A 22556-nucleotide genomic window follows, 5' to 3' on the forward strand; every position below is an offset into this window, starting at 1 on the left:
AGATGGCCTAAGCTTGCAGTCTGGATCCAGTACTTCACAGCTATAGTACCTTGGGAAAAATCACTCTCTTTCATCCTGCGGTTCCTCCTCAGTTAAACAGGGATACTAATAACTCCCCTGCCTTCCACTTAGGGTGATTACAAGAATCTCATAAAGTAATAAGAAATTATACCCGTGTAATATTCAGATTTTCTTTTTTTGTTTTAGATGCTCTTGTTTTGCTTCTTGTTTCTTGTTAGATTCTTTGTTTTAGATTTGTTTGTTTTTAGACAAACTTTGTTTTTTTTTTAATTTTACTTTAAGTTCTGGGATACATGTGCTGAATGTGTAGGTTCGTTACATAGGTATACATGTGCCATGGTGATTTGCTGCACCTATTGACCTGTAATCTAGGGTTTAAGCCCTGCATGCATTAGGTATTTGTCCTACTGCTCTCCCTCTCCATTCCCCAATCCCCAACAGGCCCAGTGTGTGATGTTCCCCTCCCTGTGTCTGTGTGTTCTCATTGTTCAACTCCCACTTATGAGTGAGAATATGCAGTGTTTGGTTTTCTGTTCCTGTGTTAGTTTGCTGAGGATGATGGTTTCCAGCTTCATCCATGTCCCTGCAAAGGACATAAACTCATTTTTTTTATGGCTGCATAGTATTCCATGTTGTATATGTGTCACATTTTCTTTATCCAGTCTATCACTGTTGGGCATTTGGGTTGGTTCCAAGTCTTTGGTATTATAAAAAGTGCTGCAAGAAACATATGTGTGCATGTGTCTCTGTAGTAGAATTATTTATAGTCCTTTGGGTATATACCCAGTAATGGGATTGCTGGGTAGTTCAACCATTGTGGAAGACAAACTTACATTTTAAGGGCAGTTTTTGATTGACAGGAAAATTGAGAAGGTAGTACAGAGTTCCCATATACTCCTGCATAGTTTCCCCTGTTGTTAACATCTTACATTAGTATGGTAGATTTGTTATAATTAATGAACATATATCGACACACTATTATTAACTACAGTTCCTACTTTAATCATATGTTCTCAGTGTTTCCCTAATGTTCCTTTTCTGCCCCAGAATCCAACCCAGGATGCCACATTGTATATAGTTGTCATGTCTCCATAGGCATCTCTTGGCTGTGAACATTGCTCAGACTTTCTGCGTTTTTAATAATCTTGAGAGTTTCGAGGAGTACTGATCAAGCATATTATAGTATGCTCCTCTATTGGAATTTGTCTGATTGATGTTTTTTCATGATTAGACTAGGGTTATGCGATTTTTGGAGAAAGATCACAGATGTAAAGTGCCATTTTTATCACATCACATTTGGGCTACGCACTATCAACATGATTTATGACTATCGATGTTGCCCTTGATCACCTGGCAGAGGTAGAGGTTTTCCAGTTTCTCCACTATAAAAGCCCTCACCCCCTATAGTTCTACACTGTACTCTCGGGAAGAAAGTCATGATGTGAAGCCTACACTGTAGAAGTGGCGAGTTGTGCTCTATGTCTTTAAGGGCTGAGTATCTACATCAATTATTTGGAATTTTTCTGTGTGGGAGGTTTGGCCCTTCTCCCCCACTTATTTATTTATTCAATCATCTATTTATATCACTATAGACTTGTGGATATTTATCTTATACTTTGGGCTGTATTCCAATACTACTTTATTTTGTTGCTCAAGTAGTTTCAGCTTTGATTATTGATTGGCTATTTTGTCCTTTGGCATACTTCAATCACTGTGACCTTCCTTTCTTCCTTCCCTCTCTTCCTTCCCCTCCCTTATTTCTGGTACTACAAGATGCCCCATGCTCATCTTACATATCTCCTACCTCAATCCTAGAATCCATTGCTTCTTCTGTGGGCTGTGGTTCTTTTTATTAGAGAATGGTGTTGGAAACCAAGGTCTGTATTTTTTTTTAATTGGAGAAGGGCATTGGAAACCAAGATCTGAGTACAAGGTATGTTTCTTGATGCTGGAGTCTCCCTGCTTCTCAGCCCTTTTATCTGACAGAGCAAGGAAACGTATGTGAGTATAATTAATATGGATATATATTGATATGGTTTGGCTCTGTGTCCACACCAAAATCTCATCTCAAATTGTAATCCCCATGTGTCAAAGGAGGGACCTGGTGATTGGATCATAAGGCCGGTTTCCCATGCTGTTCTTGTGATAGCGAGTTCTCACAAGATCTGATGGTTTAAAAGTGTTTGGCAGCTCCCCCTTCTGCCCCTCATTCCCCTCTCCCCTTCTCTGTTTCCTGCCACCGTGTAAGATGTTTCTTGCTTCCCCTTCACCTTCTACCATGATTGTAAGTTTCCTGAGGCCTCCCCAGCCATGCAGAACTGTGAGTCAAGTAAACCTTTTTCCTTTATAAATTATCCAATCCTAGATAAGTTCTTTATAGCAATGTGAAAATGGACTAATACATATAACCATACCTATAAATATTTCTGTGTGTATCCATCTGTATCTATTTTAGGCTAAAATTCTTCATACTGATGTCTTCAATTCGAATCCATTATCATGTGGATGATTCTGGCATCTCGTCCTTTCTCGTGATCCCTGCTTTTGCTTATCTGCAGCTTCCCACTCCAACAGTGAGAAATCTTGATCTCACCATCTACCATTTACTTACCTAACTGTCTAATTCTAGTATGCATGTATAGCAGTGTCAATATTGTTAACCCATACACTATGGGGACAACTTTATCACTAGAGTACAAGGCTTATGTACAGTTTCTTTGCTTTTAGTTTTACAGATTACAATTGTTTCAAAGTTACGTAGATTATTTCTCCACCACCCTCTTCAGTTAAGATGTTTCATATATTTGTAATACAGTTAGATTGTTTTCTCACATTCCGTATTCCATCCTGGGAATCCCCCGACTTCCTAAATGACTTTTCAGTGTGTACTCATTAAAATACTCTTTTTGTGTTGCAAAGCTCAACAGGTTTTGGCAGTTGCATAGTGTCATGCACATGCAATTACAATATCACACAGAATAGTTGCACTTTTCTAAAAATTTACTTGTGCTTCCTCTATTCAGCTTCTCCAACCCTGTACCCCTTGCAACTACAGACTTTTAAAATTGTCTCCACAGTTCTACTTTCATCAGAATGTCATTTAAAGGGAATCACACAGTATGTAGCCTTTCAGTCTGGCTTCTTTCACTCAGTGATATGCATTTAGGATTTACCTATGTCTTTGTGTGGCTTGATAGGTGATTTTAAAATCACTGAATCACATTTCCTTGTATGGAATATACCAGTATTTTATCCATTGACTTAGTAATGGACATTTTGATTGCTTCCAGTTTTTGAATAGTATGAATGAAGCTGTTATATATATTTATGTGCAGGTTTTTTTGTGTGGCACTTTAGTTTTTTTTATTATTATTATTTTACTTTAAGTTTTAGGGTACATGTGCACAATGTGCAGGTTAGTTACATATGTATACATGTGCCATGCTGGTGTGCTGCACCCATTAACTCGTCATTTAGCATTAGGTATATCACCTAATGCTATCCCTCCCCCCTCCCCCCACCCCACAACAGTCCCCAGAGTGTGATGTTCCCCTTCCTGTGTCCATGTGTTCTCATTGTTCAATTCCCACCTATGAGTGAGAACATGCAGTGTTTGGTTTTTTGTCCTTGCGATAGTTTACTGAGAATGATGATTTCCAATTTCATCCATGTCCCTACAAAGGACATGAACTCATCATTTTTTATGGCTGCATAGTATTCCATGGTGTATATGTGCCACATTTTCTTAATCCAGTCTATCATTGTTGGACATTTCGGTTGGTTCCAAGTCTTTGCTATTGTGAATAGTGCTGCAATAAACATACGTGTGCATGTGTCTTTAGAGCAGCATGATTTATAGTCCTTTGGGTATATACCCAGTAACGGGATGGCTGGGTCAAATGGTATTTCCAGTTCTAGATCCCTGAGGAATCGCCACACTGACTTCCACAAGGGTTGAACTAGTTTACAGTCCCACCAACAGTGTAAAAGTGTTCCTATTTCTCCACATCCTCTCCAGCACCTGTTGTTTCCTGACTTTTTGATGATCATCATTCTAATTGGTGTGAGATGGTATCTCATTGTGGTTTTGATTTGCATTTCTCTGATGGCCAGTGATGGTGAGCATTTTCTCATGTGTTTTTTGGCTGCATAAATGTCTTCTTTTCAGGAGTGTCTGTTCATGTCCTTCACCCACTTTTTGATGGGGTTGTTTTTTTCTTGTAAATTTGTTGGAGTTCATTGTAGATTCTGGATATTAGCCCTTTGTAAGACAAGTAGGTTGCGAAAATTTTCTCCCATTTTGTAGGTTGCCTGTTCACTCTGATGGTAGTTTCTTTTGCTGTGCAGAAGCTCTTGAGTTTAGTTAGATCCCATTTGTCAATTTTGGCTTTTGTTGCCATTGCTTTTGGTGTTTTAGACATGAAGTCCTTGCCCATGCCTATGTCCTGAATGGTAATGCCTAGGTTTTCTTCTAGGGTTGTTATGGTTTTAGGTCTAACGTTTAAGTCTTTAATCCATCTTAAATTAATTTTTGTATAAGGTGTAAGGAAGGGATCCAGTTTCAGCTTTCTCCATGTGGCTAGCCAGTTTTCCCAGCACCATTTATTAAATAGGGAATCCTTTCCCCATTTCTTGTTTTTCTCAGGTTTGTCAAAAATCAGATAGTTGTAGATATGTGGCATTATTTCTGAGGGCTCTCTTCTGTTTCATTGATCTATATCTCTGTTTTGGTACCAGCACCATGCTGTTTTGGTAACTGTAGCCTTGTAGTATAGTTTGAAGTCAGGTAGCATCATGCCTCCAGCTTTGTTCTTTTGGCTTAGGATTGACTTGGCGATGTGGGATCTTTTTTGGTTCCATATGAACTTTAAAGTAGTTTTTTCCAATTCTGTGAAGAAAGTCATTGGTAGCTTGATGGGGATGGCATTGAATCTATAAATTACCTTGGGCAGTATGGCCATTTTCACGATATTGATTCTTCCTACCCATGAGCATGGAATGTTCTTCCATTTATTTGTATCCTCTTTTATTTCATTGAGCAGTGGTTTGTAGTTCTCCCTGAAGAGGTCCTTCACGTCCTTGTAAGTTGTATTCCTAAGTATTTTATTCTCTTTGAAGCAACTGTGAATGGGAGTTCACTCATGATTTGGCTCTCTGTTTGTCTGTTATTGTTGTATAAGAATGCTTGTGATTTTTGCACATTGATTTTGTATCCTGAGACTTTGCTGAAGTTGCTTATCAGCTTGAGGAGATTTTGGGCTGAGAGAATAGGGTTTTCTAAATATACAATCATGTCATCTGCAAACAGGGACAATTTGACTTCCTCTTTTCCTAATTGAATACCCTTTATTTCCTTCTCCTGCCTAATTGCCCTGGCCAGAACTTCCAACACTGTGTTGAATAGGAGTGGTGAGAGAGGGCATCCCTGTCTTGTGCCGCTTTTCAAAGGGAATGCTTCCAGTTTTTGTCCATTCAGTATGCTATTGGCTGTGGGTTTGTCATAGATAGCTCTTATTATTTTGAGATACATCCCATCAATACCTAATTTATTGAGAGTTTTTAGCATGAAGCGTTGTTGAATTTTGTCACAGGCCTTTTCTGCATCTATTGAGAAAATCATGTGGTTTTTGTCTTTGGTTCTGTTTATATGCTGGATTACATTTATTGATTTGCGTATATTGAACCAGCCTTGCATCCCAGGGATGAAGCCCACTTGATCATGGTGGATAAGCTTTTTGATGTGGTGCTGGATTCGGTTTGCCAGTATTTTATTGAAGATTTTTGTATCAATGTTCATCAAGGATATTGGTCTAAAATTCCCTTTTTTGGTTGTGTCTCTGCCCGGCTTTGGTATCAGGATGATGCTGGTCTCATAAAATGAGTTAGGGAGGATTCCCTCTTTTTCTGTTGATTGGAATAGTTTCAGAAGGAATAGTACCAGTTCCTCCTTGTACCTCTGGTAGAATTCGCCTGTGAATCCATCTGGTCCCGGACTCTTTTGGTTGGTAAGCTATTGATTATTGCCACAATTTCAGAGACTATTATTGGTCTATTCAGTGATTCAACTTCTTCCTGGTTTAGTCTTGGGAGAGTGTATGTGTCGAGGAATTTATCTATTTCTTCTAGATTTTCTAGTTTATTTGCATAGAAGTGTTTGTAGTATTCTCTGATGGTAGTTTGTATTTCTGTGGGATCGGTGGTGATATTCCCTTTATCATTTTCTATTGTGTCTATTTGATTCTTCTCTCTTTTCTTCTTTATTAGTCTTGCTAGCGGTGTATCAATTTTGTTGATCCTTTCAAAAAGCCAGCTCCTGGATTCATTAATTTTTTGAAGGGATTTTTGTGTCTCTATTTCCTTCAGTTCTGCTCTGATTTTAGTTATTTCTTGCCTTCTGCTAGCTTTTGAATGTGTTTGCTCTTGCTTTTCTAGTTCTTTTAATTGTGATGTTAGGGTGTCAATTTTGGATCTTTCCTGCTTTCTCTTGTGGGCGTTTAGTGCTATAAATTTCCCTCTACACACTGCTTTGAATGTGTCCCAGAGATTCTGGTATGTTGTGTCTTTGTTCTCATTGGTTTCAAAGAACATCTTTATTTCTGCCTTCATTTCGTTATGTACCCAGTAGTCATTCAGGAGCAGGTTGTTCAGTTTCCATGTAGTTGACCGGTTTTGAGTGAGATTCTTAATCCTGAGTTCTAGTTTGATTGCACTGTGGTCTGAGAGACAGTTTGTTATAATTTCTGATCTTTTACATTTGCTGAGGAGTGCTTTATTTCCAACTATGTGGTCAATTTTGGAATAGGTGTGGTGTGGTGCTGAAAAAAATGTATATTCTGTTGATTTTGGGTGGAGAGTTCTGTAGATGTCTATTAGGTCTGCTTGGTGCAGAGCTGAGTTCAATTCCTGGGTATCCTTGTTAACTTTCTGTCTCATTGATCTGTCTAATGTTGACAGTGGGGTGTTAGACTCCCACACAATAATAATGGGAGACTTTAAGTGTCTTTGTAGGTCACTCAGGACTTGCTTTATGAATCTGGGTGCTCCTGTATTGGGTGCATATATATTTAGGATAGTTAGCTCTTCTCGTTGAATTAATCCCTTTACCATTATGTAATGGCCTTCTTTGTCTCTTTTGATCTTTGTTGGTTTAAAGTCTGTTTTATCAGAGACTAGGATTGCAACCCCTGCCTTTTTTTGTTTTCCATTTGCTTGGTAGATCTTCCTCCATGCTTTTATTTTGAGCCTATGTGTGTCTCTGCACGTGAGATGGGTTTCCTGAATACAGCACACTGATGGGTCTTGAGTCTTTATCCAATTTGCCAGTCTGTGTCTTTTAATTGGAGCATTTAGTCCATTTACATTTAAAGTTAATATTGTTATATGTGAATTTGATCTTCTCATTATGATGTTAGCTGGTTATTTTGCTCGTTAATTGATACAGTTTCTTCCTAGCCTCAATGGTCTTTACAATTTGGCATGATTTTGCAGTGGCTGGTACCGGTTGTTCCTTTCCATGTTTAGTGCTTCCTTCAGGAGCTCTTTTAGGGCAGGCCTGGTGGTGGCAACATCTCTCAGCATTTGCTTGTCTGTAAAGTATTTTATTTCTCCTTCACTTATGAAGCTTAGTTTGGCTGGATATGAAATTCTGGGTTGAAAATTCTTTTCTTTAAGAATGTTGAATATTGGCCCCCACTCTCTTCTGGCTTGTAGAGTTTCTGCTGAGAGATCAGCTGTTAGTCTGATGGGCTTCCCTTTGAGGGTAACCCGACCTTTCTCTCTGGCTGCCCTAAACATTTTTTCCTTCATTTCAACTTTGGTGAATCTGACAATTATGTGTCTTGGAGTTGCTCTTCTCGAGGAGTATCTTTGTGGCATTCTCTGTATTTCCTGAATCTGAATGTTGGCCTGCCTTGCTAGATTGGGGAAGTTCTCCTGGATAACATCCTGCAGAGTGTTTTCCAACTTGGTTCCATTCTCCCCGTCACTTTCAGGTACACCGATCAGACGTAGATTTGGTCTTTTCACATATTCCCATATTTCTTGGAGGCTTTGTTCATTTCTTTTTATTCTTTTTTCTCTAAACTTCTCTTCTTGCTTCATTTCATTCATTTCATCTTCCATCGCTGATACCCTTTCTTCCAGTTGATTGCATCGGCTTCTGAGGCTTCTGCATTCTTCACGTAGTTCTCGAGCCTTGGCTTTCAGCTCCATCAGCTCCTTTAAGCACTTCTCTGTTTTGATTATTCTAGTTATACATTCATCTAAATTTTTTTCAAAGTTTTTAACTTCTTTGCCTTTGGTTTGAATTTCCTCCTATAGCTCGGAGTAGTTTGATCATCTGAAGCCTTCTTCTGTCAACTCGTCAAAGTCATTCTCTGTCCAGCGTTGTTCCATTGCCGGTGAGGAACTCTGTTCCTTTGGAGGAGGAGAGGTGCTCTGCTTTTTAGAGTTTCCAGTTTTTCTGCTCTGTTTTTTCCCCATCTTTGTGGTTTTATCTACTTTTGGTCTTTGATGATGGTGATGTACAGATCGGTTTTTGGTGTGGATGTCCTTTCTGTTTGTTAGTTTTCCTTCTAACAGACAGGACCCTCAGCTGCAGGTCTGTTGGAGTTTGCTAGAGGTCCACTCCAGACCCTGTTTGTCTGGATATCAGCAGCAGTGGCTGCAGAACAGTGGATTTTCGTGAACCGTGAGTGCTGCTGTCTGATCATTCCTCTGGAAGTTTTGTCTCAGAGGAGTACCCGGCCATGTGAGGTGTCAGTCTGCCCCTACTGGGGGTTGCCTCCCAGTTAGGCTGCTCGGGGGTCAGGGGTTAGGGACCCACTTGAGGAGGCAGTCTGCCCGTTCTCAGATCTCCAGCTGCGTGCTGGGAGAACCACTGCTCTCTTCAAAGCTGTCAGACAGGGATGTTTAAGTCTGCAGAGGTTACTGCTGTCTTTTTGTTTGTCTGTGCCCTGGCCCCAGAGGTGGAGCCTACAGAGGCAGGCAGGCCTCCTTGAGCTGTGGTGGGCTCCACCCAGTTCGAGCTTTGGGGCTGGTCTGCTTTGTTTACCTAAGCAAGCCTGGGCAATGGCGGGCGCCCCTCCCCCAGCCTGGCTGCTGCCTTGCAGTTTGATCTCAGACTGCTGTGCTAGCAATCAGCAAGACTCCATGTGCGTAGGACCCAAGCCAGGTGCAGGATATAATCTCATGGTGCGCCGTTTCTTTAAGCCCATCGGAAAAGTGCAGTATTAGGTTGGGAGTGACCCGATTTTCCAGGTGCTGTCTGTCACCCCTTTCTTTGACTAGGAAAGGGAACTCCCTGACCCCTTGAGCTTCCCGAGTGAGGCAATGCCTCGCCCTGCTTCGGCTTGCGCATGGTGCGCTGCACCCACTGTCCTGGGCCCACTGTCTGGCACTCCCTAGTGAGATGAACCCGGTACCTCAGATGGAAATGCAGAAATCACCTGTCTTCTGCGTCACTCAGGCTGGGAGCTGTAGACCGGAGCTTTTCCTATTCGGCCATCTTGGCTGCCCCCTGGCACTTTAGTTTTTAAGGCATTTCTGAAATGATTTTTTTCAATTTGATTGTCAGGACACTTGAGGGTAGCGTAAATGAAATGAATCGTGCCCCTGTTACACATTGGAAGGATACTTTAAGAAGAGGCTCTTGCCTCAGTTTTCACAGCTGGTAAAGGGAAGAGCTGAGATTTGAAGGTTTATCTTCTCACCCTAAATGTCACATTCCTCTCATACATTATTCTGGATCTCAATAAATTATTTGAGAAAATAATTGAAAACCCTTATATACTATCCAAATGATTGTAATTTTATTAAACCAGATCTTCTCAATTTTCCTTGTCTTTGTCACTACACTTATCCTCACATACAAAGAAAAGACAGGGAAAGTGTAACCTACTGTAATATAAATGAAAGGAGAAATAAAGAGGCCACCTGTCCTCCTTGCTACTTCTCATTTTGTTGCTTTACTTAGAAAATGCTAAGGCACCTCTTCTTTATATTTTGTAATTACCTTTTGTCTTTACTTTCAACCATTTTGTATGATGTATTAAATATACTTAAAATTAAAATTAATAATCACCATAATAGGTAACAATTAAGTGTTTACCATGTACTAGACACAGGGCTGGGCATTTCCTTTATATAACTTAATTTATTCCTCACAACAACCCTCGGGGGTAGCTTCTATCGTTATCCTCATTTTACAGTTGAGGAAACTAGGGTTTAGGAGAAATTATGTAACTTGCCCAGGAACCAATAATAAGAGGTAGGAACGGATCTCAGGATCTGTTTGGGTATTATTTTTCTCCATCTTATTAGGTATTTCCAGAGATGCATTACCTTCTAAAGCAGAGTGGTCTTTTTAGTGAAAACTTGATATTGAGGATTTGGGAGAAGGAAAGTGTAGTTACAGCTATGCCACCTTGTGTTGGGGTAAACCAGACAAGTGTGTCTTGTAAACACAGCTACTGAACAAAAGAAATTGAACCTAAGGAAACAGGCAATAGTATTCCCCCTGGTGACACCATCTAATAAGAACAGCAGCTGCTCTGGGGCACTGGCCCATTATGTTGAAGTGATAATACAGCAATTAGCTCTTTCCTCATTTTCCCAAGTTAACCCAAGGGTAAAATGGCACACTGAGCAAATATACCAAATTACATTAAACTTAATTGTCAATTTGAAAATCTTAGCTGCTGGCTGCACAGAGATTAACAGGTTCCTGCAATTTTTTTTTTTTTTTTTTTTTGCTTATACTCCACTCTCACCCCCAACGAAAAACCTCAGCCATAGCTGGTTGTTTTTGTCAGATGCAATATAACTTTCTGCAGGCAACTCTATGTTGGCTCTGCGAGGTTTCCAGAGAGAACTCTTGGCATGAGTTAGTGGACTAAATCATACCCAGTAACCAACAAATACATCTTGGGAAGAATATTTGCATAGCACTGGGCACAGTGCTGAGAATGAGGATGATGTTTTTCTAGAGAAAAATCCATATGCCTTGGGGACCCTGATCTAGTCAGCATCACTGGCATTATGGAATCAGCACTGGTCAGGAAGACAGAAGGGGATCCTAGTACTTTGCTACCATCTATAGAAACTCATCTGGCTTTCAGTTCAATGGTGGTGGGCGAGCCCCAGAACTTGCCAGGTGTTTCTATTATGTAGCTCTGTTGATAAAGGAAAATCAGAGAACATGAGGTCTGGGGCTGTTCAAGTCACATTTATACATTTGACAAATGTTCACTAACACCTTACCATGTACTTAGCACTGTGCTAGGTTCTAGGTTCATGAGGAGAAATATGACACTTTTTTTTTTTTTCTTGAGACAAGGTCTCATTCTGTTGCCCAGGTTGGAGTGCAGTGGCACAATTATGGCTAACTGCAGCTTCCACCTTCCAGGCCCAAGCAATCTTCCCACCTCAGCTTCCAGAGTAGCTGGGACCACAGGTGTGTGCCACATACCTGGCTAATTTTTAATTTTTTTGTACAGACAGGGTCTTCCTAGGTTGCCCAGGCTGGTCCCAAACTCCTGGACTCAAGTGATCCTCCTGCCTTGGCCTCCCAAAGTGCTGCGATTACAGACATGAGCCACTGTGTCCGGCCATGACGCAATTCTTAACCTCAGGAAAATCACAGTATGGCGAGACACACGTGCATATAATGATGTGTAAAGCAGTATCATGGGTTAAAAAACGAGTGTCAAGTCAATGTACAGAAACATTCCTTCATGATGATCTCCCAGCTGCAGCAGACTACAAATGAAAGAGAGCATCAGTCAGCAGTTGGGAGACAGAGTCAGGTCCTTTTCTGAATGCAAAGTTGCCAAAGAGTGAAGCTGGCCTATTCCAAAGCAAAGAGATTTAGCTTCCCCAAGAATGAGATGACAGGCAATGAAGCCATGTGTGTCTAAACTGTGCCACTGTGTCTTACCTCACAGTACCTAGAGAGGTGATGCGATCTCAGCTGAGGGTCTGGGCAGGGGTGTGGGACTTCTAATGATCACCTCAAGCTGCACTTACATTTGATACTGGGACAATGGAGTGAGTGCCCATCTTCAAATAGATCAGATGAACTTGGACAATCTGTGGTGTCATGGCAGTTGTAATAGATGGAAGCCTCCTGATATCCCTTCTATTTTTCTGGTATTATGTAAGTCCCCCATTCCCTGCCATCCCCTCAATAAATAAGTGATTTCAGGGAGGCACTGCAAAATGTGACAGTTTCCATCCTGGCATTTGAGAGTTTGAAGTGAAATTTAAACGTTATATTAAATTTAAATGTAAATATTGAGTTGAAAAAAATAAGAATATAACTTTGAAAATACAAGCTCTTTGTTTTGGAATAATTTTAGATTTGCTGAAAAGTTATAAAGCTGGTACAGGGACTTCCCATATCCCCTCACTTAAGTTTGTATCACCTGTTTCAGTTTCCACTAATGTGGTCACTTTCTATTATTGTGTACGTTTGTCAAAACTAAGAAACCAATACTGACACATTACCATTAACTCTAGCCTTTATTTAGATATCACTAATTTTTCCATGGATGTCCTTTTGCTGCTCCGGGAACCAATCCAGAATACCACATTTAGTCATCATGTCTTCTTAGTCTCCTCTGAGGTCTGTGACAAGTTTCTTAGTCTTCCCTTATCTTTCATGACCTTGACAGTTTTGAGAAGTAATGGTCAGGTATTTTATAGAATGTTCCTCAGATTGGGTTTGTCTGAGCTTTCTCTCATGACTAGACTGAGGTTATAGGTTTTTGAAAAGAATACCATAGGGGTCAAGTGCCCTTTTGATGTAATCAAAGCATATCCAGTGTACATAATATCACTGTTAATAACCTTGAGTAATTTGTTTAGATAATGCTGGCCAAGTTTCTCTACTATAAAGGTGCTATTTTTCCCTTCTCATATTCTATACTTTGGAAGCAATTCACTAAGTCCAACCACACTTAAAAGGTTGGGGGGAGATTAAGCTTTGCCTTCTGGAGAGGGTAGTTTCTATGTATATTTGGAATTCTTTTGTAAGGAAGATTTGTCTCTTCTATTTATTTATTCAACCACTTGTTTATATCATTTTGATCTCATTTATGTGAGGTTTATATTTTGTGTTATGATCAAGCACACTGTTATTTATTTTGTTGCATAACTTTTTTCCAACTTTGGTCATTGGGAGCTTCGTTAGTTTAGCTCTTGTGTCCCATTGTCATGCCCCTATTGATTTATTTTTTCAAAATTTCCCAACATCCTGGTAATACCAAATGCTCCAGAATTAACTTATAGATTTTGCCTGCCATAAGTCCTAAAATTAGCCACTTCTCCAAGAAGCTTGGATTTCCCTCTTGGATGGTGGTATTTCTTTTTAATTTTTTAATTTTTAATTTTTGTGGGTACAGAGTCAGTATATATATTTATGGGGTACATCAGACGTTTTGATATAGGCACGCAATGTGAAATAGGCATATCATGGAGAATGATATCCATTCTCCATTGGATATCCATTCCCTCAAGCATTTATCCTTTGTGTTACAAATGATCCAATTACACTCTTTTCGTTATTTTTAAATGTACAATTAAGTTATCATTGACTATAGTCACCCTGTTGTGCTATCAAATACGGAGGTTGGTATTTTGAAACCAAGGCTTGGGCACTGGGAATGATCATTGCTACTGGGGTGTCATTATCTTAAAGCCCTCTCAGCAGACAGAGAGAGGTAAGATGTATGTATACTAACCTATGATTTCATATTTAACTATAATTGTTTCTATATCTATCCATCTCTATATACATGTTAAGCTAAATATGGGTTCATATTGATGTCTCTAATCAAGTACTACCATGTTATTGTAGCCTTCTATTCTTACTTATCTACAACTTTCCTCTCTGGTGATGAGAAACATGGCACCTACCACCACCTTCTATTTACTTATTTGTTTAACTCCAGTATATATGTAAAACAGTTTCAGAATTGTTCATCTTCACCCTCATGTTAAACAACTTTACCAACTAGGGTATAGTGTTTATCTACAGTTGCTATTTTTTAACCTTACAGTTTCCAGTCTAAACACCATTTTCCGAAGTTTCTTAGGCCAGCTACCTTTCCCCTATCCCCTGTAGTACAGTTACATCACACATTTGTAATACAGTGACATTCTTTGTTCTCAGCTTGCACTTTAGCTTGGGATCTCCCAACATTCTGGTTGATTATTTTTATTTTATAGTTTATATGCATTAATGTTCTTTCTTTGTAATGTAAAGTTCTATGGATTTTGACAAATGCATGGAATCATATTGTCCACCACTCCAGTACCATGTAGAACATTTCTATCATCCTCAAAATTCCCCTGAAAGATATAGTTATTTAATATTTCATGCAACTTAATATAAAATAAATTTATCAGATCTTCCCAAGGCAGGCGTTATACACTGGTTCACTCTCTACCTTTCCAGTCCGTCCCTAGTCCATCACCTCTTTGTACTAAACCACTCCTTTATCCACCATTCCCTAGAAACCACTGAGCTGTTTTTCATTCCTGTAGTCTTGCCTTTTCCAGACTGTCATATGGATGAAAACATAAAATATGCAGCCTTTGGGGTTTGACTTCTTTTACTTAGCAAAATGCCTTTAAGATTTATCCCTGTTGTTGAAAGATTCAATGAGCAATTTACTAGTAGATGGAAGACTTAGGATTTTTTTTTCTTTGTTTCTGGTACCATGTAAGAATACCCCCATTCTCACCCAGTACTTTAATAAATACATGATTTTAGGGAGGAACTCTAAAATGTGACTAATTTTTAATTTTTTGCCACCCTGGCAAGTGAGGGTTTTAAATTATATTTAAAATTATCTTGATTATATAATAAGGCAATAAATTAATATTTTATGCAAATTAATATAAAATTTATCAGATCTTCCTGAGGCAGATATTGTATGCTGCCTCACTCTAAACTTATCTGATCCCTTCCTATCTCAATTTCTCTTTTTTGTCATCTTTATAACAAAGAGACTGGATGTCTTTATGTATATAAAATCCATTCCTCTTTTGCAGCTAAGGATGGCCAGTATACCCTTTACTTGTTTACACATCTTCCTTTACGTTTCTTCCTACCCGAAATATAAACCTGCTGATGGAGATCCTGGCTCAATGCTCAACAATTATTTTGAGACAATGAAGACAAAAGGAGGAATAGAAAGATAGAAGGAGCCTAGTTCCTTCATGTCATTGTTCTGTTGTTGTGAAAGCCCTCAATAACATATTCCAGCTTTGTTTGCATGAGATGAATAATCTTCTATGATTTAGGCTACTATTGTCATGTTTTTTATCACTCAAAACCCAACACAATCATAACTGATGCATACTACAATAGCATTATATGCAAGGTACTCTGGCATGTTACAGAAGTGAATGATGGTGACTGGAAATTTAGTGAAATAATTATTTCTATTTAATTAACAATTTTGAGCCATTATTAATGGAAAAATACTGCCCCAAACTTTCTGCAGATATAAAAATAACTTAAAAGTACTTTTTGCCATGAAGAAGCTTATGATATGATATAGACAATGCAGTATATACTCAAGAGAGTCCTGGACTTAGAGTTAAGATCTGGTTTCAACATATGCCTTATAATTAGTCATGCAACATACCTTTATTTGTGCATTTACTGCTGCTGTTTATTAATAAGTTATTGCTTAAATTATTTATTATGATAAATTATTAAATATCAGGCACCCTGTGCTAAGACCTTTGTCTAATTACATTCACAACTATAAAGTAGGACCTAAGGTCATCCCCTATATTGCAGAAAATTAAGGCACAGAGCAATAAATGAATATTCAGTCACATGACTAGTAAATGGCAGAGCTGGAATTCAAACCTGGGGCTGTTCACCTCCAACCTTTTTGACTTTCAACGTCCTCCTTTGTAAAGTGGCTTTTAATGTATCAGTCCTTCTTGCCTCAGAGAGTTTTGTTCAGGGCTGAAAAGAAAATGAAATTGGGGATTTAAATAATCTTTTAAGCCATAAAATGCTATTGAATTCTAGTGTTACGCCCATACCTGGCACATGGAATATACTATCAAGTCAATTTAAATGAACTTGATATGTCTGTTCATCTGTGTGACCAATTAACTCTAAATCAAGATAGACTGTGAAAAGTGGAACAAAATGCAGAGAGAAACAGAAGGAAAAAAAAAGATGAATTTTAAGGTTGGGGATCTGGGAAAACTTTATAGAGGTGATGGCAACTCAACTGCATCTTCAAAGATGGCTGGAACTTTGAGCATCTGTGAGAATCACTAAGTGAGCACCAGGTATCTGTCACAAGTCCTCACCTCCAGCTACATCAGAGTCACAATGACAGGAGCCACAACTCATTCCTCTTTCCATCGTTCACTGTTCACAGCACAGGCCTTGGGCATAGTGTGTTCTGCTGCTGCTTTAGTTGGATCACTTTCATTAGGGAAGCTTTTGTTTGGCAAAAGTTTTTAGTTTCTTAAGGACAAATTGGTAGTAGTTTACTTTCTAAAACTTACTACTTAGAAACTTCTTAAGCATATCTCCTAGAATCTCAGGAGCAAAGTCTCCCAGTCAGTGCAAACACTGCAGAGACTTGAAAAAACATTTTGTCAAGTGCTGTTTTTCCCAGAACAAAATGTGGAGGAATGTCATCTTCAAAATGGAAAATAAATGTCAAGTTTAGGCTCATTTATGATAGCTGTTTTGTGTTAGAACTTTTTTCTAAATGGCATCCAAATACATGGAGAGAATGGAAAAATCCATAGAACTGGATGGTTCAATTCACTCCATCCATTTTTCAAAAAGTTATGAAGTGCCTACTATGTGGCAGATACTAATATAGGGAGTGGGGATATAGCAGTAAAAGAACAAAGTCTTGGTGGCAGGGCACATGATTATCAAATATCTACATATTTTTCTTTTCCCCATCCTCCCTCATCCCCACCCTACAAAGGCTCTTTGCAGATCACATCTAGTCTTCTAGTACAATTAGCTTTTTTGGGGGAGTAAGGGTCATCATTCTCTATATCTGAATATCCTGTCATGCGTAGTATTGCTCTGTGTGTGTGTGTGTGTGTGTGTGTGTGTGTGTGTGTGTGTATAGGACAGAAGCAGCGAGGAAGAAGCATGAGGAAGTGAATAGAAAATGGGCTTTGGAGTCAGAGCAAAAGTAGTATTAGATCCAAACTTTAACAACACTGACCTGACGAATACTTATGAGTAGCTACTGTGTGCTAGGTACAGAAGTTATACATGTGAACAAGACAGACTTGGCTCCTTCTTCCACACAGTTCATACTCTACTGAGCAGAAACAGAAAATTAAATGAGTAGCTTCGCTCTGTTCCTCTGAGAAACAGGCATCAAGAGATTTTTCAGAGAACATGCTTGCAAAGGGAAATGGAGAGGGAGCCGGAGGAGGCTGGGAGAGCCATTAGACCACAATGCATGTCTGGCCCCTGTGGAGGAGGGAAAGAAGTAAGGAATACATGTAGGAAAAATCTCCTGTGCAAGTTTCATAAAGTTTTGACAAAGATAAAGAGAGTCTTCCAGCCTAGCCAGCAATCTGAAGAATCTCACATCTACCAGGAATGGACTAGCCTTAGCATTCCCCTGGGCTCAGTCATAGGCTGGGAGCAGCTGGTGAAGATATGGCTTCAGTGCTCAGGCCATTGAATTGTGCCCCCTCCTTCAGAGACCGGAGAGGTGAATTTTCCTGGCCACCATAACAAAATGCATTGAGTGTCATGATAGGGAAGTACAGGATGCTATGAGAACACAAAGCAGAAGCACCAAAGGCTTCCCCAAAGAAGTGGCATCTCTCTCTAGTGGGGGACAAAGAAGGGAAAGCATTTCAGGGAGAGAGAATGGTATGAGAGACAGCATATATGGAATTGCTGAAAGAAATAAAAGAAATGCAGTCTGATTTGAACAGAGCATGCAAGGGCAGTGGGAGTGGGCAAAAAAGAGAGAGGAGTTGTGAGAAGTGAAGCTGGAAAGGTAATCAGGTGTAAAACCTTAGCCTTGTGAGATGCATAAGCAGTTTAGATTTCATATCAAGGGCAATGAGAGACATTGTGAGGATGAAATGGGGATTGTGGGAAGACAGTGGGAGTTGAGTATCATGATTCTGTTTGCACTTTCAAAATCCCACTCTGTGGCTCTGTGGAGAGTAAATTGGTTGACAGTAACACTGGAAAACTAGAGAGTTAAGAGACTCAAAATGCCTCCCATTTATGGTAATTTGAGCCTTCAGTAGAGATAGAAATGGCAGATTGCTAACTTAATGAAGGTAGTAAAGTAGAGAAAGAAACCAAAGAGGACACTCAGATTTCCATCTTCTTACCATGCAACTTCAAAGAACTGTTTAAGCTCTTTGAACTTTGGTTCCTGGTTTGAAGAATGAAAGCAGTAACATCTACTTCATAGGATTGTTTTGAGGCCAAATTAAATAATGCAAATAAAGTACCTAACATAGGGCTTAGCTTATAAATGGTATAATAATTCCCCTCTGACTTCCTCTGTATGTAGCAAGGATTTAAGGTGTGTCCCTATTAGAGACTTAAGGTAACTGTAGAGCAAGTTAGGCTTTCTCTCTCTGATTCATCTCTGCCTGTTCCCCAAATCTCTTTAAGATTTTTACATTACATGTGAATAAATGCAACTTTAACTCAACAATGCAGTAAATAATTTTATTAATTCTTCTGACAGAAAAGCTGTACCCATTGAATGAAAGATTCAGAATAAGTAATAACCAATACCAAGCTAGGCAAATACTTTTCTCGGAGGAGGGGTGGTGATGTTTGTCTCTTTTTGCTTCTCTGTCTCTTTTTAAGTCTTAAGCTGATCAACTCAATAAAAGAAGAAATATTGGGAATTTATTCATTCTAGGAGACTTCCTGACTGCCCCTTGCCATATGGATCTCCTGAACTACCCTCCCCTGTCTCCTTCTTGAATGTTTGTGAAGTCCTCCTTTATCCAAGGACAGCCCGTATCTGCCTCAGGATTTCTCTTCAGGCATCTCAAAAGAAAGAGCCTTCCCTTGGGGCAGGGAGCCCAGCACACTTCTCACTGCTGGTACAGTGTCTTTTCTCACAGCTGTGGACCCCGTTTAGGGTGGTGTCCCCAGGAAAATCTAAGACTGATCTCAGAATATCTGAAACCTTTTGTACTGGACCTGAGGTTTCTGAAACAAGATGAGGGTTATTTTGGCTTAGGATTGGCTTGGTGATGCGGGCTCTTTTTTGGTTCCATATGAACTTTAAGGTAGTTTTTTCCAATTCTGTGAAGAAAGTCATTGGTAGCTTGATGGGGATGGCATTGAATCTATAAATTACCTTGGGCAGTATGGCCATTTTCACGATATTGATTCTTCCTACCAAGAGCAAAGAAATGTTCTTCCATTTCTTTGTATCCTCTTTTATTTCATTGAGCAGTGGTTTGTAGTTCTCCTTGAAGAGGTCCTTCACGTCCCTTGTAAGTTGGATTCCTAAGTATTTTATTCTCTTTGAAGCAATTGTGAATGGGAGTTCGCTCATGATTTGGCTCTCTGTTTGTCTGTTATTGGTGTATAAGAATGCTTGTGATTTTTGCACATTGATTTTATATCCTGAGACTTTGCTGAAGTTGCTTATCAGCTTAAGGAGATTTTGGGCTGAGACAATGGGGTTTTCTAGATATACAATCATGTCATCTGCAAACAGGGACAATTTGACTTCCTCTTTTCCTAATTGAATATGCTTTATTTCCTTCTCCTGCCTAATTGCCCTGGCCAGAACTTCCAACACTATGTTGAATAGGAGTGGTGAGAGAGGGCATCCCTGTCTTGTGCCAGTTTTCAAAGGGAATGCTTCTAGTTTTTGCCCATTCAGTATGATATTGGCTGTGGGTTTGTCATAGATAGCTCTTATTATTTTGAGATACATCCCATCAATACCTAATTTATTGAGAGTTTAGCTGGAGGCATCATGCTACCTGACTTCAAACTATACTACAAGGCTACAGTAACCAAAACAGCATGGTACTGGTACCAAAACAGAGATATAGATCAATGGAACAGAACAGAGCCCTCAGAAATAACACTGCATATCTACAACTATCTGATCTTTGACAAACCAGAGAAAAACAAGCAATGGGGAAAGGATTCCCTATTTAATAAATGGTGCTGGGAAAACTGGCTAGCCATATGGAGAAAGCTGAAACTGGATCCCTTCCTTACACCTTATACAAAAATCAATTCAAGATGGATTAAAGACTTAAACATTAGACCTAAAACCATAACAACCCTAGAAGAAAACCTACGCATTACCATTCAGGACACAGGCATGGGCAAGGACTTCATGTCTAAAACACCAAAAGCAATGGCAACAAAAGCCAAAATTGACAAATGGGATCTAATTAAACTAAAGAGCTTCTGCACAGCAAAAGAAACTACCATCAGAGTGAACAGGCAACCTACAAAATGGGAGAAAATTTTTGCAACCTACTCATCTGACAAAGGGCTAATATCCAGAATCTACAATGAACTCAAACAAATTTACCAGGAAAAAACAAACAACCCCATCAAAAAGTGGGCAAAGGATATGAACAGACAATTCTCAAAAGAAGACATTTATGCAGCCAAAAGACACATGAAAAAATGCTCATCATCACTGGCCATGAGAGAAATGCAAATCAAAACCACAATGAGATACCATCTCACACCAGTTAGAATGGCAATCATTAAAAAGTCAGGAAACAACAGGTGCTGGAGAGGATGTGGAGAAATAGGAACACTTTTACACTGTTGGTGGGACTGTAAACTAGTTCAACCATTGTGGAAGTCAGTGTGGCAATTCCTCAGGGATCTAGAACTGGAAGTACCATTTGACCCAGCCATCCCATTACTGGGTATATACCCAAAGGACTATAAATCATGCTGCTCTAAAGACACATGTACACGTATGTTTATTGAGGCACTATTCACAATAGCAAAGACTTGGAACCAACCCAAATGTCCAACAATGATAGACTGGATTAAGAAAATGTGGCACATATACACCATGGAATACTATGCAGCCATAAAAAGTGATGAGTTCATGTCCTTTGTGGGGGCATGGATGAAATTGGAAATCATCATTCTCAGTAAACTATCGCAAGGACAAAAAACTAAACACCGCATGTTCTCACTCATAGATGGGAATTGAACAATGAGAACACATGGACACAGGAAGGGGAACATCACATTCTGGGGACTGTTGTGGGGTGCGGGGAGGGGAGAGGGATAGCATTAGGAGATATACCTAATGCTAAATGGCAAGTTAATGGGTACAGCACACCAGCATGGCACATATATACATATGTAACTAACCTGCACATTGTGCACATGTACCCTAAAACTTAAAGTATAATAATAATGAAAAATAAAAAATAAAAATAAAATAAAGTAAAATACCCTTAAAAAAAAAGATGAGGGTTATTACACTTTATTGTGCACCAGAAACACCTGAGAGGCTTGTTAAACTACAGATACCTGAGCCCCAACCCAGGTATTCTGAATTAGTATCTTCTAGGGTGGATCTGAACAATCTACATTTTTAAGGAAAACATTCTAGATTTTTGCTTCTATCATGTAGTGCTCAGACCAGCAACATCGGACATCACCTGGGAACTGTTAAAAATGCAGCATCTCAGGCCCCACCCCAGGCCCACTGAATTAATCTGAATTTTTAACAAGTTCCCCAAGTAATTAGTTTCACATTGAAGGTTTTAGAAACACTGTTCTAGATCAGTGGTCCAGTGGGGAAGATTTTTCCCCCAACCTCCACCATGCAGGACAGTATCTGGAGACATTTTTTGTTGTAACTGGAAAGGCAGTCCTGGCACCTAAGTAGTTGGAAGCCAGGGATGCTGCTAAACATCCTACAATCCACAGGACAACACCCACAGCAAAGGGCTATCAGGCCAAAAATGTCAGCAGTGCTGATATTGAGAAACCCTGGGCTAGATGATTGTAATGAAGGTGGTAGATTTATCTGGGGAAGCAGCTATGTTCAAAGGCTTAGAAGTAACAGCTACTCATCTAAGAGTTAATCTGAAAGCTCAGAAGCAGGCTTTACATTCTCAAACTAGCGGTAAGATGGTGGACTCTGAGGCCCAGGTGCCTAACTTTGAATCCCAGATTTGCCACTTGAATGCTATGTAATCTTAAGCACCTGTGGAAATCAACAAAGATCAATCCAATGAGAACAAGCAAAGGCTTTTTATTCAAAGCTTGCTATAGCAAGGGAGTCAACCACCATTTGTGTTTGGCAGACTCAAAGGCAGAGGAGTGATAAAGCTTTATAGTAGAAAAAAGAAAAGGCTTGTTTGGAGACTACTGGAGTGGGGGAAGCTGGAGGGTGGCTACCTAGAAATCAGGCAGCCTCTGAGATTGGTGAGGAAGCTTATTTCACTTTCTCTGGCTGGTCCTAAGTTGGAAATAGGGACCAAAATTCATGGACTCAATTCAACTCTAGGTCATTAGTCAAGTC

The sequence above is a fragment of the Pongo abelii genome, chromosome 4 (assembly GCF_028885655.2).
Source record: "Pongo abelii isolate AG06213 chromosome 4, NHGRI_mPonAbe1-v2.0_pri, whole genome shotgun sequence".
Classification (NCBI taxonomy): domain Eukaryota; kingdom Metazoa; phylum Chordata; class Mammalia; order Primates; family Hominidae; genus Pongo; species Pongo abelii.